The following is a 17,721-nucleotide window of genomic DNA, read 5'->3' as shown; positions in this document are numbered from 1 at the left end:
TTCTGTCATAAATCACATCAACATTTTGTAACCCAAATTATTTCTCCCTAATTTATCTTAAATTTGGAAACTTGAGTTCTCATAAAATTCTTAAAAAGCAAGTGCTAACTCTGGATCTTCCTTCCTCCATGCTGTCCAATAAGCTATGATTTGTATTACTGTAGTATGAAAATAGTGTGTAATTTTCTATATTACCCAAGTAATAAATAGCATCCATTAGCTGCTGTATGCATTTGTTCCTGCTCCTCTAAAATTTAATTTGTTTCTTGTATTTCAAGGAGGAAGAGCCAGAGTAGTATAATCAGCATAAGTTTTGGGGGAAATTATATTTATTTAAGCCATGCTTAATCTTGTTGACATGTTTCAAAATATGTAGAAAAGATAATGTGAAAATTTAGTCAGATTAGATCTTCAACTTCCAAATGTTGCCAGAATTAAAGAGTTAGGATTAGAAGTCAGAATAAAGCCTCCTTAAGTTTCACTGAATCCCCTTTAATAGGACTATTTTCAGTTACTTGATGGAAAGGAGAAGGAGGCAGTTTATGGGGCTGTCTGGGAAGACTGGAAAGATATTACAGTTAAGAAATGCAAATGTCAAGAGATGGTTTAGGCTAGGTTAATCTATAAACTTAAAGGCATCTGCTGACCCAAGATAGGAACAGAAATTTGTAAAAGGAGTAATTAACACTTGTATCTTTATTAACAGCTGTTAGACTGAAGGAGATAGGGCTGAAAGCTATGCAAAGGGCCTGAGAAAATAGTGGGCAGAAGAAGAATCAAGTCAGGATTTCTTAAAAGACAGACCCCTTGGAGCAGATGCTCAGCTGCGTTGTCAGCAGGAATCCACAGAAGCAACTGCAGATAAAAAACAGTGGATGTCAGGAAGCTTGCGCTATCCCAGTTAGATAGTTACCCTGGCAAGAGCCTGGGGCCAGAATCAGACAATAGGTGGATGTCCAAGCAGGCTGGCTGGCTGGCCAGTCTCTGGGCTGCAACCATAGATAATAGAGTTCTTGCCAGAATTATATACCAATTAGAATACAAGTTGGTTATGTCTGACCCTACTCCCAGGCTGTCTTCCTAGACATGCGAACCTTACCTTCCCCTCAACATTCCTGTAAACAGCTGCTCCTGCATATTCAGTGTATTTCTCCAACTTTGCCGTTTTATAGCTGCTCTGACTTTCCGTACACCCACTCTTTGTGCTACAAGAACTTGGCTTTGTCTCTCGATTTTACTCCTTTGCTCTGCCTTAATTTAAATTTGGTTACTCAGCTCCATCCTATTTCGTGATTGACTCAGAGTTCCTAGAGGGTGCTTTCTCTTGTCCCTAGACTCTGTGCCAAAAACCTGCAACTGAAGTATTATCTAGCACTGGGTACCACCAACCTACCCAACCTTTCATTTAAGGAAAAAAAATTGAGGGTGGATCTAACTTAATTAGAACTGGCTCAGTTAACTTGAAGTGTAACTGCATCAGTTGAATACCATACAAAACTTAAAAAGACAGAGATGAGAATTTTTGTGATAAAAAGAGCTCTATACGCATTATTTTATTTAATCCCTAAAATAGTAACACAAGGAATTATTACGTCTGTTTCGTAGGGGTAAGAATTTATGATCAGAGAGAGTAAATGGTTGAATGTAGGTTGTGAAGCTACTAAGTTGTGGAAGCTGGGTATAAACCCCATGTTTATTGATATAATCAAATAATCGGGGGTTTTTTCTCCCCCTACTTCTCTGTAGAAATGAGGTTTCTTCTATTAGGGCCCTTTGCTTTGGATTCTGGTAAAAAGTAAAATGAATTCTTCTAGACTAGGAAGAAGGGTGATCTGACATATTAATCCTTTATCATGTCTCTTCTGTTCTCTACCTTCAAGCAGGTGGGAAGTTTGAGCAAAATGAAGAACTAAGTGCTGATCTCAAAACCAACACTCCCACTTCTGAATCTATAACCAAAGGAAATAAAATCAATGTCTTGACGAGATATCTGCACTCCCATGTTCATTGCAGCATTATTCACACTAATCAAGATATGGAAACAACCTAAGTATTCATCAGTGAATAAAAGGATAAAGAAAGTGCTACACACAGACACACATGCACATGGAATATTACTCAGCCATAAAAATGAAATAATTCCTGCCACTTGTAATAACATGGATGAACCAAGAGTATGTTATGTTAAGGAAATAAGCGAGACACAGAAAGACAAGATACCATATAATCTCACTTACGTGTAGAATCTAAAAAAGTCAAAAAATTTATAGAAGGAGTGATTACCAGGAGCTGAGGGGAGTGGAAGAAATGGGGAGATATTGGTCAAAGGGTACAAAGTTCCAGTATAAGATGAATAAGTTCTGGGGATCTGATGTACAACATTGTAACTATAGTTAATAATTGTGTACAAGAAGGTTGCTAAGAGTGGAGACCTTAAATGTTCTTACCACACACCCCCAAAAGGTAAGTATGTGAGATGATGGATGTGTTAATTAGCTTGATTGTGAGAATCATTTTACAGTGTGTGCATATATCAACTTGTCACATTTTATACCAAAATATATACACACTTTTGTCAATTATACCCCAGTAAAGCTTGAAAAAAACTATAAACAGTATATAAAGAAATATATATAAATATAAAGAAAAGAGTGTTCTCATGCTTACTTGGTCCTATTCTACAACATTCCTGAAGAGGAAGCCAGGAGAAAGGGGATAAAATCTATGGTAATTGAATTACAGTTTAGCTACTTAGGGAAGTAAGGATGTGTATCAAGATGATTAAGAGCAGGCACTATAACCAAAGTCATTTGGTTTATAAAAAGGGGTCTGATTTTACCCCTTTAGGGCAGGGGATGCAAACTGTCATATGTCTGATTTGACCAGCAGATAGGTTTTGTTTTGCCCACAGTGATTTATTTTATTTTTTATAAAAACATCTTTCATAGGGTATGCATTCTCCAGTTCACCACAGTTTCCGTGATTTTCTGTTGCCTTACCCTGACTGCATAGCTTTTAGATTACCCACAGGCTTGGCCTTAAAGGCATTTGGGATTGCATCTCTGGAATGCAGACTGGGTGGGGTAATGAATATAGAATCAATAAAGGGCGCATTTGTGTTTCTAAGCCCATGTAATCTCCTCAGTAAATTTATGAGGGAACGACTACCACCATTTTACAGAGCGGTCCAAATCAAGTCCACTCCATCCAAAATCAGTATTCTCAGTAATAACCCTGTGCTGCCTGCTTGTCCCCGCCTCCCCATCATCACACCTGGCCGTCAGGGCACAGCCCTTCAAAATGAAAGCAAATGGCCTCTGGGGGAATGCGATATTCTTTTTTTTTTTTTTTCTACAACACTTCTCCAGCAATTTCAAACAGTTTTTAGCAGTGGTTCTCAAATTATATGCTACATAAATATCACCTGGGAAACTTATGGGAAGTGCAGATTCACCACTAACCACACTTGGAGAGACTGCAGTACAGAAGTTGAAGTAGAGAGTAGAGTGAAACATCATCATAGGGTCATAGGCATAACGAAGCAATGGGAAAATCTACCATGCGTATTAATGCCAATCCTTTCTCTGTGTGGGTAGCTAATGTTTCCACACTTCTAATGAGATATGTGTTGAGTTCGGTGAAACTGGAATTCTTTCTTCAGCAGTATATTATGAGATTTTAGAGCTTCTTCTATTCAGCTGAATTATTTCATTAGTATATATAATTGCAGATGAAGACAGTGAGAGTCATGCCCAAATACATCAAAACTGATATAAATAAAATCATTGGAAGAGTTAAAGGCTTGAGCCAAATAGTGCCTTGAACTGATTTTAATGAGACAATATGTGGCCAAATCAAGTTAGTATATATGGTAATGAAACTAGTCTATAATAAATTTATCAGAACATGCCCAATTAAATCCTATTCATCAAAGTACTCTCTAGGTTAATGCCTGACATGCAGTGGAATCTCTATACATTTTTGTCAAATGAATTGAATTTGACAAACGTATTGAATCAAAAAGGTCATGCACTTATTCCAATATTTTTCAAACAGCAAACATTTAGGGACCCTCTAAATAATCCATAAGTCAAAGAGGATGTCTCAAGTGAAACTTAAAAATGTATTGAAGTAAGCATATGAAAAGATGCTCACATGTCATTAGGGAACTGTGTATTTAAACAATAATGAAATGCCACTGCATTGTACTAGAATGGTGAAAATCCAAAACACTGACAGGATCAAATGCAGGTGAAGATGTGAAACAGCAGAAACTCTAATTCGTTAGTGGTAGAAATACTGAGGATACATATATTGATTTTCATATTCTTTTTTCACCATAAGTTACTATCAGATATTGAATATAATTCCCTGTGCTATACAGTATAAACTTGTTTATTTTATATATATTAGTATCTGTAAATCCCAAACTCCCACTTTATCTCATCCCACCCCTCCCCCTGGTAACCATAAATTTGTTTTCTATGTCTGTGAGTCTGTTTCTGTTTTGTAAAGAAGTTTGTCTTTTTTTTCCCTTAGATTCTACATATGAGTGATATCATATGATATTTTTCTTTCTCTTTTTTGCTTACTTCACTTAGAATGACAATCTCCAGTTTCATCCATGTTGCTGCAAATGGCCTTATTTTATTTTTTATGGCTGAGTAGTATTCCATTATATAAATATACTACAGCTTCTTTATTGATTTGTCTGTCAATGGACATTTAGGTTTCCATGTCTTGGCTATTGTAAATTGTGCTGTTGTGAACATTGGGGTGCATGTACCTTTTTGAATTAAGGTTCCTTCTGGAAATATGCCCAGGAGTCAGATTGCTGGATCATATGATAAGTCTATTTTTAGTCTTTTGAGGAATCTCCATACTGTTTTCCATAACGGCTGTACCAAACTACATTCCCACCAACAGTGTAGGAGGGTTCCCTTTTCTCGAAACGCTCTCCAGCATTTATTGTTTGTAGACTTTTGAATGATGGAGATTCCGACTGGTGTGAGGTGATACCTCACTGTAGTTTTGATTTGCATTTCTCTGATAATTAGCAATATTGATCACTTTTTCATGTGCCTATTAGCCATTTGTATGTCTTCACTGGAGAGCTGCTTGTTTAGGTCTTCTGCCCATTTTTGGATTGGGTTGTTTGTTTTTTTTGTTATTAGTTGTATGAGCTGTTTATATATTCTGGAAATTAAGCCTTTGTCAGTCTCATCTTTTGCAAATATTTTCTCCCATTCTGTAGGTTGTCTTTTTGTTTTGCTTATGGTTTCCTTTGCTGTGCAGAAGCTTATGGGTTAAATTAGGTCCTATTTGTTTATTTTTGCTTATTTCTGTTGCCTGGGTAGCCTGCCCTAGAAGAACATTGCTAAGATTATGTCAGAGAATGTTTTGCCTATGTTTTCTTCTAAGAGGTTTATAGTGTCTTGAAACCCTTTTGAGTTTATTTTTGTGTATGGTGTGAGGGAGTGTTCTAACTGAATAACACTATAATGCTGGGTACATGTCTTTTTTTAAAAAGTCAAAAAGGATTGAAGTGAAAATAACAACATATCAAGATCTGTGGAATGTAACTAAAGCAGTACTTAGATATTTATTGCACTAAATGCTTGCATTTAAAAAAAGAAAGGCTTAAATCATTCATCTAAGTTTCCACCTCAATAAACAATAAAAAAGACACAGTAAACCTAAAGCAAGCAGAAGAAGGGAAAAATTAAAATAAAATCAGAAGTCAATGAAATTGAAAACAGAAAAACAATAGAGGAAAAGTCAATGAAACTAAAAACTTGTTCTTTGAAAAGATCAATAAAATAATAAACTTCTAGGGCAACTGCCAAAGGGAAAAAGAGAGAAGATATAATTTGTCGGTATCAGGAAAGAAACAGGAGGCATCATTATAGACCACACAGACATTAGAAGAATAATAAGGGATTTTTATAAACAACTCTGCACACATTAACTCAACAACTTAGATGAAATGGACCAAATCATTGAAAGACACAAACTAACAGCTCATTTTCACAGAATTTTAGTACAAATGACAAATACATTCAGAAAAATCATAGCTCGGAATGCTTGTTTGACTAACCAGGTTCAGCCTTTCCCTAGATCTAGATTTTTTCCATATTATTTCTCAATAATATATATGTTTTCTATATAAATACATAGAAACTATAAAAACTACTATGTGCAATTCTGAGGCAGTAAATTTTTAAATCATATATGTATGTGATATGTGTATATATACAATATATATATCATATATATATATATATATATATATATAAAGAAGATTTTTTATTATATGTCATCCAGAATCTTTAGTTGGTCTTTGTAGGATTATTTGAATAACTTATTCTGCCACATCTGCTCGAGCACTTGATTCTGCTCTATTGTGGATTCCTGAACTCAGTAAAGGCAGACACTGTGTCATATTTATCTGTAGATCTGGGAGCTAACTCAGTGTCCGGGCCACAGAGCATGAAGATGTTTATGGGATTGAATTTTTTAATGTTCTTGTTACAAATTTTTAATTGTCTTTTACAAATTTACATTTCAACTAGAAGTCTATAAAAGTTAACCTATAACTGAATGTGCTCCAGCACTAGGCATTATCATTATTGGAAATTGTTCTTGATCTAATGGGAGAAAATAATAATTTTTTAAAATTTCCTTCATTAGCAGTCATGTTGAACTTTTTTCCCTTATGTTCTTTGTAAATTTATATTTCTTCTTTGACAGAGGGCCAATTTATATATTTTTAATCAGATGATACGTCAAACTGATGCCAAAACATTAAGAACAAAATAAACAGGCCAAGGATTAACAGAGAAACACTACTTACAATATACTTGACAGAGGTTGATGTCATTAATATAAAATATTCTTATCCATCAGTAAGAAAATGACACACAAATTAATGGAAAAAATTGATCAGGAATATTAACAGTCTATCTTCAGAAGAATAAATACAGTTTATAAATGAACATACTTAAAATGTTTAAGAAGGAAATACTATTAAGACAGATGTTTTCTTTCATTCTTTCTTTCTCACCATTTCTATGATTCTTTAATTCTTTTGTGTTTTCTTCTTTTACGTTTAGACTTCACCATCCTGAAATCATAGGACATGTCTGCCTTTGATGCCAGTATGTTTTTGGCTTTCTTTTTTTTTCCACTTAACTCTTCAATCTGAACGGAATTTTTCTAGCATATAAATTATAGTACTTTATAAATTTTATGTTTATAGTGTTGTTTTCTTCTTTACAATGACATTATTACCAGCGTGCTTTGCTTTCAAATAGACAGGATATAAATTAGAGCAGGTAAGTGAACATCAATGCTCTTTGAATTCATTTTAATATCTTGCACCATAATCCTAGAACTTAAGTATTCCACTTAACCCTTATTTGTAAAAATTGGATTAAGCAGCACTCCCTACAGTAATAAGTTAAATCACTGGGACGTCTTAAATAATCAGCACCTTTCTGAAGGGTTTAACAGCAGTAGTAAAATTTAGGTGCAGAATATCTCAGTTCAAAGCCCATCTTGCACCTTTCCCAGATGTGTGACCTTGGAAACTCATTAACTTTCCCTGGGCCTCTATTTTCTCATCTGTTATATGTAATGTAATATATTATAATAGCCTTAATTTTTTTGGTTATAGAACCATTGACCTGCCATGATCTACTATATTCTCCACAGAGGCAGAAGTTTTGTTTTCACTCTTTTTTTATTTTTGCCAATATAATAAGTAAAAATGGGTATTTTCTTTCTCCTTTAATTTGTATTTTATGACTAATAGTGAGATCAAGAATGCTTTCTTAAATTTATTGTCCTTTTAACTTCCTTTCATGTCAATTATCTTTTACTATTATTTGCCCAGTTTTCTATTGGATTGTATCCTCTTTTTTTTTTTTAATTTTTTCCTTCAAAAATTAGATTCAGAAAGGGCAGGAAGAAGAAAAGAGTTCTCATCTCACTCTTATGGTCATATGGATATGAAATCCTTTCTCTAATCCAAGGTTAGAGAAGTGTATTCCTTTTAAGTAACCGTCATTTCAAACAATTACAATAAATAAAAACATGACAGTTGCTCTCAAAATTGTATTTGAAGTCAGTTAGGTTATTTATATTGTTACATGAACTGCAATGGTCCAGAACAATGCTACTCAAATTGTGATGCATGAACCAACAGCGTCAGCATCCCACGGAGCTTGCTGGAAACGCATACTCTCAGGCTCATCTCTACTGAAGGACACCTTCATTTTAACAAGATCCTCACTGATTTATACGTAGGTTGAGAAACACCAGTGTAGATAATGCAGTAAGGTGAAATCTCAATATAAGAAACACCACATATCTGTTAATATTTATATTAGCCCCTTCCATGTCATATGGGTGGCAAATGTTTTCCTAGTCTATCATCTGGAGGCATTTTTAAAATTCACCATGTTTTTGCCATACATTTAAAAATTGTTATATATTCAAGAACATTTATCCTGTTCTTTATGAATTCTTAGAATCTTGGCTCCTTTTTAAGAAGCTCACTCAACTCAAAATCAGACAAATAATTTGCTGTATTTTCTTTGGATATTTTCATTTAAAAATACTACTTATGCATGTAGGTAATTTTTTTAATAAGAAGCAAAACATGATAAATTTTAAGAGATCTGAATGTGGAGTTAATTTATTATGCATGATAGGCTGCTTTATCACCAGGCAACTTTTTATACCTCATGTTCACTGGATTATTCAAGGATAGATTTCCAGATGCTTTCAAAGCCATTCCAGCCAAGAGCCTGAAGCTGTCTGGAGAGTAACTGTCAAAATGGAGCAAAATATCTTAAATTAACAGATCAATGAATTAAATGTTAGCATGATATTAGTAGGATGGGCTCTGTCCTTTTTTTGAGGGGGGAATTAGGTCTAAATGTGAGAATTTTACAGGTTTTTCAACAGTAACAAAAAAAATTGCAGAATCATGATTTGCATATTCCAGACATGGATGCACAATCCATTGCTGTTTCATCATCCTTGAACCAGTTGAGAAGACTATTCTGAGATCTGATCATTGATGGACTATGTAGGTCTGTGATATGTTTATCTTCAAAGGCATTATGTTGCAATATTTAAGAGCTCAGATTCTGGACTCCCAACTGCCTGGGTTCAGATCTCAGCTCCACCATTTAACCAAGCTGTGTGACTGGCCAGTTAGATAATTCCTCTGCTTTGGTCCTTCATCTGCAAAATGAGGATAATAATAGTACCAACACCACAGTATAGTTAGGAGAATTAAATCAGTTAATATTTAGAAAGTGCTTAGTTCCGCAACTGGCACGAGTATAACCTAAGGGCTATTATTTTGTCTAAATATAAATGGAAACCATACTTATGGTTCGACAATACAGACAAATGTAGGTAAGAAATGAATATCAAGGAGAGGTTCAACATTCTGGAAATTTTTATATTAAAAATCAGCAGACAGATAAAAGTTTTTCCCCTTGGGGTAAATCCATATAGAAATAAAAAGAAGTGAGAAACTTCTTAAAGTATCAGTTACTAGTTTCTCAATCATTTCTATTGGTTTTATCTTCCTCCGTTCAACGTCCCTCCTTATGAAAAACAGGACATCCAAAAATACAACCTCCAATTAAATCTCCTGAACTTTGTTTGTTATATAACAAATAGGTTTGGGTATGCAGAGCATATTTGCTTATTATATTGTACAGTCACCAATAAAGCTTCAATAATAAAAACAAATGAGGGCTTCACTGTTAAAGTGAACATTACTTTTTATAATGAGGAGATACAGTCTTCCTTTGACTTTAACATTTTGTCTCGTTAACATCTCTGTTTCCCCTCCTTCCACTCGATCATAATAAAGCTTTTACTGGAAAAGGGGAAAAGAAATAACAACAACAAAGAATCACTGCTCTTAAGGGAAGTTGGAGACAATGACTGTTAAGGATATCAAACTGGATAGCATGTTTTACATCCAGCCTCTTCCTGCTGCATTTTATTGTTGCTGAAATAAATATTGGCTGCTAAAGCCTGATGAAAGTATGTAAGTAGCCACATAAATCTGGCTATCACTACGTAATCCATCTCTTTAAAGAGAAAAAGAATGGTCCTCCAAGAGTTGTACAAATATTCTGCATTTTAACATCTTCAGACTTTGGTAGACTGTGCTAGCAACAAATTTGAAAATAGTTTTGTGGCTATATTTAAAGTTTGAAATTGCACCCACTTTTGTTCCATTTCACAGTAGTTACTGTGCAGATTGTTCCATTATTTCCAAGTTATAAAGCAATTTTAGTGAAAATTTTCAAAACACTTCATTGGCACAAGCTAAAACTGCATTTTGCTTACAACCAAACGAAGCAATATTTTTGCCATCCAAACCCATTATTACTTTCTTTCCTAACCTGTGAAAAAGAATCAGAAGGTGTATTTCCCCCTTAGAATATGAAACTTTTCCCTTAGGTATATGTCTAACGTTTATGTCTGATTTTTCAAGCAGAACACTCCAATTGCAGTCCCCAAACCAAGTGCAGAGCCAGATTATGTAATTTCTTATCTCTATGGCATGAGCACTACGCACACAAGCCCAAGCATAAAATAACAAGATGAAAATATTATGCGCGTGGCTCATTTAGAGAACAGAAAACTCGTCTTCTGGTACCATATATGCTTTCATGGAAATAAAATTGAAAAAGAAGACTAGATTTCTCATCATGTACTAATACAGAAGTACCACACTGATACAGCGACAGAGAAAAATGCCAGGTTCCAATGCCTCAAATTTGCTAGTTGTTTGTTATGTACCTTTTACACCATAGGTATGAAAGACTTAGCAAAATACGTTAAAAACATAACGTGTTTAGATTTGGATTCTTTTGCACTGTGAACCCTAGAGATTCTTCTAGGTACAGACGGTTTCTCTAAGAACAATGGTTTTTATAGACCCTTTCACGCTTTCCTTTTTTTTTTTCCCCCTTTGTCTGGGTTATTTATTTTTTTTTAAGTATTTTCTTTTTTTATGATTAGCTTATAGCTCTGTAGTTCCAGCTGTTTCATTCTGTAACTCTAAAACCCTATCACCAGGGAGTTCTGTGTAATTGCCCATAATATGTACCACATTATCCATTTCAGGAACTGTGCTGAAAGACAGCAGCAATAAGGGGTTTCTAAAGGCAGTCTGGTTTACACTAATGGACCTAACAGGAAGGAAATGCAATTTGAAAGAAGCTGATGCATATGTTCTATTGCTGAATATAATGTTTGATTTAATTATTAACTGTCAGTGATGGAGAGGCAGATCCTGTTCAGACCTACTTAGAGTGCAATGCTTTGCAGTCAAAGAAAACAAATGACAAAACTTTTGTCTTTCAATCCATGACTTAACAAAAGAATATGGTATTTCTTTCCACCAACAAATCAGAGTTTTCCAAATTACTTTACTTTAGGTATAAATTCAGCAATAAACATTTCTGGCTAGCATCTTCTGTTTTCTTTTATTTATTTTTCTTTTTTTCAGGGAGGGGAGTCTAGCATCCTACACGAAAACTTCCTGTGATAAGTGGTTTTGAATTGAAGACGGAGTCCTGGACCGAATAACTTTCTAAATCTAGTTGAGGATTCTGCTGCATGTTGACTGGCAGAAGACATTTTAGGGAAGAGGGCTGAGGTGCATAGTTCTCTTTGTCTTCCTCTTTTTCCCAGAATGAGTGATTTGGCACTCAGCTTCTGTCCATTTCTTTTAATTGGCATTTTGTGACTTCCACGAAGGCTGTCCCTTGCTTTAAAAGCCCCTAATTGTGTGTGAAAGGCAGACAGCAAGATGTAAAGAACAGAATCATTAGAGAGCAAACATATTCATGCCTCTTCTTAGTTACTTTGTGCCTACATTGGTACAAAATGACTTAATGCATACAAAGAAATGGGCATCAGCCCACTGAATTTACAAGGGAGCTCAATGGACAAAATGCTCTGTTGGGTCAGTCAGCTGGAAAAGAGTGGTTTAGTCGTGTGTGTAAACAGAATAATGGGGCTATGTAATTTTAGTTGTGCATTTTATATCTATCCGGTGAGATTATTATCTTTGACACTAGCCTAGGCAGATGCGTAACTGGGGCTGAAATGAAACAATAGTGCTGATATTTGGAGCTCCTCCAAAATGCTCTCTATTGTTTACGTAAGTGGCTCCAACATCATTATTTGATCCATAATTTCTCATTTTTTATTATACATATGTTCTTGCATATAACAGCGCACAACATCAACTCAGTGGGAGGCATTTTTCTTTACAATTTCAAAAGGAATTGTTTATTTTTGTCATGAGGATAATAGAAAGCAATGAAGCTTCCTGGAAATACAATACCACAATTCAAATGTCTAATTGATTTAGACAGATTAAGTAAAAAAATATAGGGCCATCTATATTTTTGTTCTCTCTAACAGCCCAAATGTCTTATTTGAGTGTTTCCATTCTTAGTCTAGGCTGAGGGATTCACTGTTTTAGTTATGAATGACTGGGATCTGGCTGGCATAGAATTATTACTAAACTGATAGAGTTTAATTCAAATGTTCTCAATTCTGAGGAATTTAGAAGAATATAATTTATCCACCCAAGTGCCTATGAAAGCAGCGCTTGATGAACTTGAAAAGATTTGAAAGCTCAGCTCCTAGAAGCAGATTAATCATAAATACTGAATTATGCTACTCAAATTCCATCATTTAAATCAAGCTATATAATAGCCATGCTTTCATTTTCCTCCCCAAACTGTATAGTTATATAGGTTTGATACATTCTCAAAGATGATTTTAATTGGACCTGAACTCTTCTGCATTTTACTCCTGTAGAAGATCATTTTCTGGTAGGCACTATTGTCCTTAAAAACAGCTACCTGATCCATATACATAATATAAATCTTATATACACTATAAATGTGTATATAATGCTTAAAAATAAAATCATTCGGAACAATGGTAAAAAAGTAAAGTTAACTGCCATTTGTCATATTTGAGTTGTCATTTGTTGTAATTTTAAATAACTACACATTTTTTACTTTGCTCTGAAAGATAACTATTTCATATTCATAGTTATAAGCTTAACCTTAATTTTCAAATGATAAATGTTTTAAATATTTTTAAATGTCCAAAGAGAAGTGCATATTTGGATCATGGTCTGATTGTCTTTTTCAACATTCAGGAATAGCATATATGGTATCTGTCTTATCCTGTTGCCAAAGTGGAATGTTTGCTCCCAGATTTGGAAACTCACCCATCCCGTGCACACAACACACAAATGCTGAGTAATCCCTATGGAAAGTCTAGCTCACAGTGCAGTTTTTTTTTTTTAATGGTCATGAAAATCTACAAAATGAGACTGAGGTCATTTCAGAGGGTATAGCTACATACCCTTGGACCGATGGGAAGTTGCTCACTCCAACACTAAGAGGGCTGTTTATAAATACAACGCACACATTTGACTGTGCAGGTGTACCTTCATTCACTTTGAATCTGATTCCACCAGGCAGCGAAACAGGTGGCCTGGCTGAAATATGCCTCTGCACGCTGGCATCTGGGCCGAGACTGAGCACATCCTCAAGTGCAGAGTCTTAGCAAATGGACCTCTTTTGCTTAACTTAGCACTGTGAGGTGTCTTCTGCATATGGAAAAACTGAAATGTGCCACCCATTAGGGACAGCTACTGCACACGGTGGAGGAGGCAGCCAGGACGCAGACACAGACTAACAAGCTGCCTAAGTTTAAGACAACTTGTGAAAGTTTCCAAGTTTTCTGGAAGTTTCCAAGTGTTCCCTGACAACAGGATTGGATCTCCATGAAGGCAGAGGGCAGGGTTGTCGGGAGGAAATCAGAGAGATGGGTGATGTTTGTGAAGAAGTTTCCTATTTTGGCTCTTTCATTTAGTTCTATTCACTTTTTAAAATTTTAATTCCTCCCTTTTTCCTCCTCAGGGACCCCTCTGCTCTTTTCTTCTTCAGATGAGAACTGAATTTCAGTTGATGGGATTTTCAGAATACAAAAATATGGTGAGTCGGATTAATTAGAATATTTCACAGAAAACTCACTGCCTTCCCTTATCCTCTTGACAAAGATAAATGCAAATTCTTACAGGATACATCAACTCAAGTCACATTTTCTAGATACATTCCTATAGGTGCTAGACAGCTCAAGTAGCATAATAAAGAGGAAAACAGCTTTAAAAAATGAACAAATCGAAAATATGCCATAAAATGTATTCATAGCTCCTGAAATTTGTTCAGTTCTGAATTTTTATTTGGTCCATCTGCCCTACCATATATTAATCCCACGACTTGTCTCAAAGATAAGCATTTCTCAATTTAAGTATTTACTTGGATTATTATGTTTCAAATGGGTATTTGTGCCTATTGAAGTTTCAAATGAAAATTATCCAGAAAAATAAATAATTGCACCCTTTAGTCCATAAAAAGAAGCTACAAGTTCTGACCAAATATTAAATTCTCTGACTTTTATTCGTTAACGAAGGAGGAAGCTCTGTGGGAAACGGTCACAGCCACGGTCGTCTCTCCTTCACCAGAGCCCGCAGTAGCGCGCCTCCTTCTCAGAGTCAGCCCCAGCTTTCCATCATGTTGGTGGCTGAGAAGATTCCGTGGACAGTAAAATCTACATTTTAATACCCTTTGTTAGATTTACCCAAATCCATCACTGATTTGTTTTTTAATTCTAAGCACCATGTGCTCTAGCTAAAGCCAGTGTTTCCTCTATAATAAACATTCACTGTTCAATTATCGGAAAAGAACATAAGGTCTTAAAAGAAACACCTCCCAAGATTCTACAGTTTTCCAAAAGCCCACTACGACAGCACCTGTAGTAGGAGAGTTTAGGCATTATAAGGATAATGACATCAGGGAAAGGGAAGCGCCTCGTCGCTACCTTTCCTGCCCCCTCAGGCCCGGGTGGTGTTCCCGCATCCGCGTGCCTTGAGGTCTCCTCCTACTGCAAGGCCCAATTCAAATGACATCAATTCTATAATTTTTCTCATTATAACTCTAGCTGGAAATCAAACCAATTCATCCTTATTTGAAAATGTAGGGCATTTAATTCACAAGAAACATTGCTTCGGTGACTCTATAACATCCAAGAGAGAGACTTCAAATGAAAGGATTTTAAAAAAGAAGAACCTGGCATGAAGTACACTGAAATCACAATTAAGCTGGCTTAGTTGCTTCAAATCTTCTTCTTAGAAGAAGCTGCATAAAAAATAACGAGAAGTTTTCTTTCACTAATTTCATTCTGAAAAATGTCCTATTCTCATTATTTGATTAAAACGTGTAAAGAGATTTGAAATGAATGGGCGTTAAGTTGGGAGTGCAGGCAAAAGTCCCTACAGAAAGTTTGGTGTGACCTTCTATCTTGACTGTCCTTTCCATACACCTTCTGGACTGCTCTGTAGATGGCCGAATACCATGGGTATGTCCCATGTAAGTATCTTCAGACAGGTTTGTGGCAAGAAAGTCCTTTCCTATGTCATTATCTTGTAAGGGGGATAGTCACCTGAATTCTTTGGCAGCAGATGGAATTGGCATCTACTAAGTTATCGTCTGCAAGTGGAAGGATATTGATTGGGACTACTTTGCTGGTGAATAAAGGTAAAAGACACAACTGACATGATCAGAGCTCAAATCGAACTGAATACAGTGTTTAGCTTCCGTATGAGGAGCTGAAGTACTTATGGTAAAGCAATATTAAGCTCGTTTGGGATTGGTTATATGGTTCCTGAAATGAACTTTATAAATGAGCATGTTCTGTGAAGGAACACATCACAAGTCGATAGATGCCTATGTGTTTTAACCATGTCTATTCTCATAAATTAATGTGAGTAGAGAGAGACTGAAATCAAGTAATCATTTTCTTTAAAATAGCCAATTAGTTTTCGGCTGAATAACTTAACTTCCTCCGCCACCCCAAACTGCGTTGCCTACTTTCCAGCAGCCAATTTAAGTTCAGAAAGAGAGTAAAGTGTAAGAAAAAGAGAAAAACAATCATCGTTCCAGAAATCCTCAAGTCTACGTGGTATAAGAAAATTTGTGTTGTTTGAAGCTTTCAAGAAGAAAAAAAAAAGGAATAAATTAAGAGTCTCAGAGCAAAGGAAAAATGTCTCTGAGTGGTCCTGAACACTTCTTGCCGAGAGCAATGCTTATCGAGCAAGTGACCTTTATGGGATTATTGTTTATGACCACTCGGCGGGTGCCAAGAGTAGCAGGAAAGAATATTCCAATTTATTTCAAAGGTTACATATCAAAATTGAACACGCAATACAGCTACATTATCATATGATGTAAGTTTACATAAGAAGTTGGAGTTGAATCACACCATTGTTTCCCTTCAACCCAGTGTGTTTTGATTCCTGTTCCGCAAAACATGCTCCTTCTAATTCTTAAAATAGAATATAATGCAGTGATGCAGATAAAGGAAAAAAGGTTATTTTTGTTGTTGTTGTTTCTCCGATGGAGAAACTTGGTTCGAGTGTGAAAGGTCTATGGAATCATTTCCTCTTTGTATTCCATCCAAAAGTAATAGGTGTTTAGCAACAGAGTTTAATTTTACATCAAATTTTTTTAACCCAGTAATCACTGTCATCTCGCAAAGCACTTATAGTAGTTGAAATGACAATATGAAAAAGTCACATGGTGGAGGGTGGCGCAGCAAGAGAGAATCCTGTTTCTAAGGGAGAAGGGAAATTGACTGACAGGGACATGTGTTTCCCTGCCCACAGGCAGCTTTTAGGGGGAGGCAGCTGTACATTTTGCTTTCTTCTGTGTATGCAACTTAATGTTTTAGTTCAATAAGTCAGCTCATGCTCAATGTTATCACTTGCAGTGAGTGCAACACGAACCGGAGAGTCTCCTCTCTTCCTTTCTTCTCACTGGTCCAATTCAGTTGTCAGAGAAACTCCAGTATGAAGTGTCCCACAGCTAACCTCGTGTCTTTCTTTAAATTTGTAACTTGGAAAAAGCGTATCGTTGTCTCATAGGGTGCAGAAGCAATTCGTGAAATCAGCAGATCAGTCTGCAAATATTTGCTTAATGTCTTCTAGACCCACAAAAACACTTCAGTGTCAAAGTTCAGCACTGAGGCAATGACCTTATCCTAGGAGCAAGAAAAATAAATAGAGCCAACATCTCTCATTTTCCTTTTGTCTCCTGTCTCCTACATCCTGCCCAGGAACTGCAGACATGGAAGAGAAGCATGACATATGGCTCCTCAGGAAGGGCTGCTGCATCAGATCCCAGAACAGAAAACACTTTCCCCCGAAACTGGGAATTTTAAATCAGGACTCTCTATGATTAAACTACAAATACATTTCAAACTGGTAGCACAGAAGAGTCTAACACGCCATCTTCTAGCATCAGAGCCCCTTTAAATAAGAGAAACTGAATAACTCCTGCAGCGTTTGAAATGCCCTCTGATCTCCACTGTCTCTAATGCCTGCTTTCACGTGTACTTCCGCGGGTTCCCGAGGTAACTGACAACGCCGCTTCCCACAACTTCAAAGCCAAACTTTTCACTTTGTCTGGCGAAAGGGGATTTAAAGAAGGACAACAATGAAGCAGACATAATGCTGGACACTGGATAGTGAGGTAAACAAACCCAGAGGACTTTATGCAGAAATAGAAGGTTGCATCACAACAGGAGAAAGCC

This window comes from Vicugna pacos, chromosome 9 (assembly GCF_048564905.1).
Source record: "Vicugna pacos chromosome 9, VicPac4, whole genome shotgun sequence".
Lineage (NCBI taxonomy): Eukaryota > Metazoa > Chordata > Mammalia > Artiodactyla > Camelidae > Vicugna > Vicugna pacos.
Note: the sequence above shows the minus strand (reverse complement) of the source record.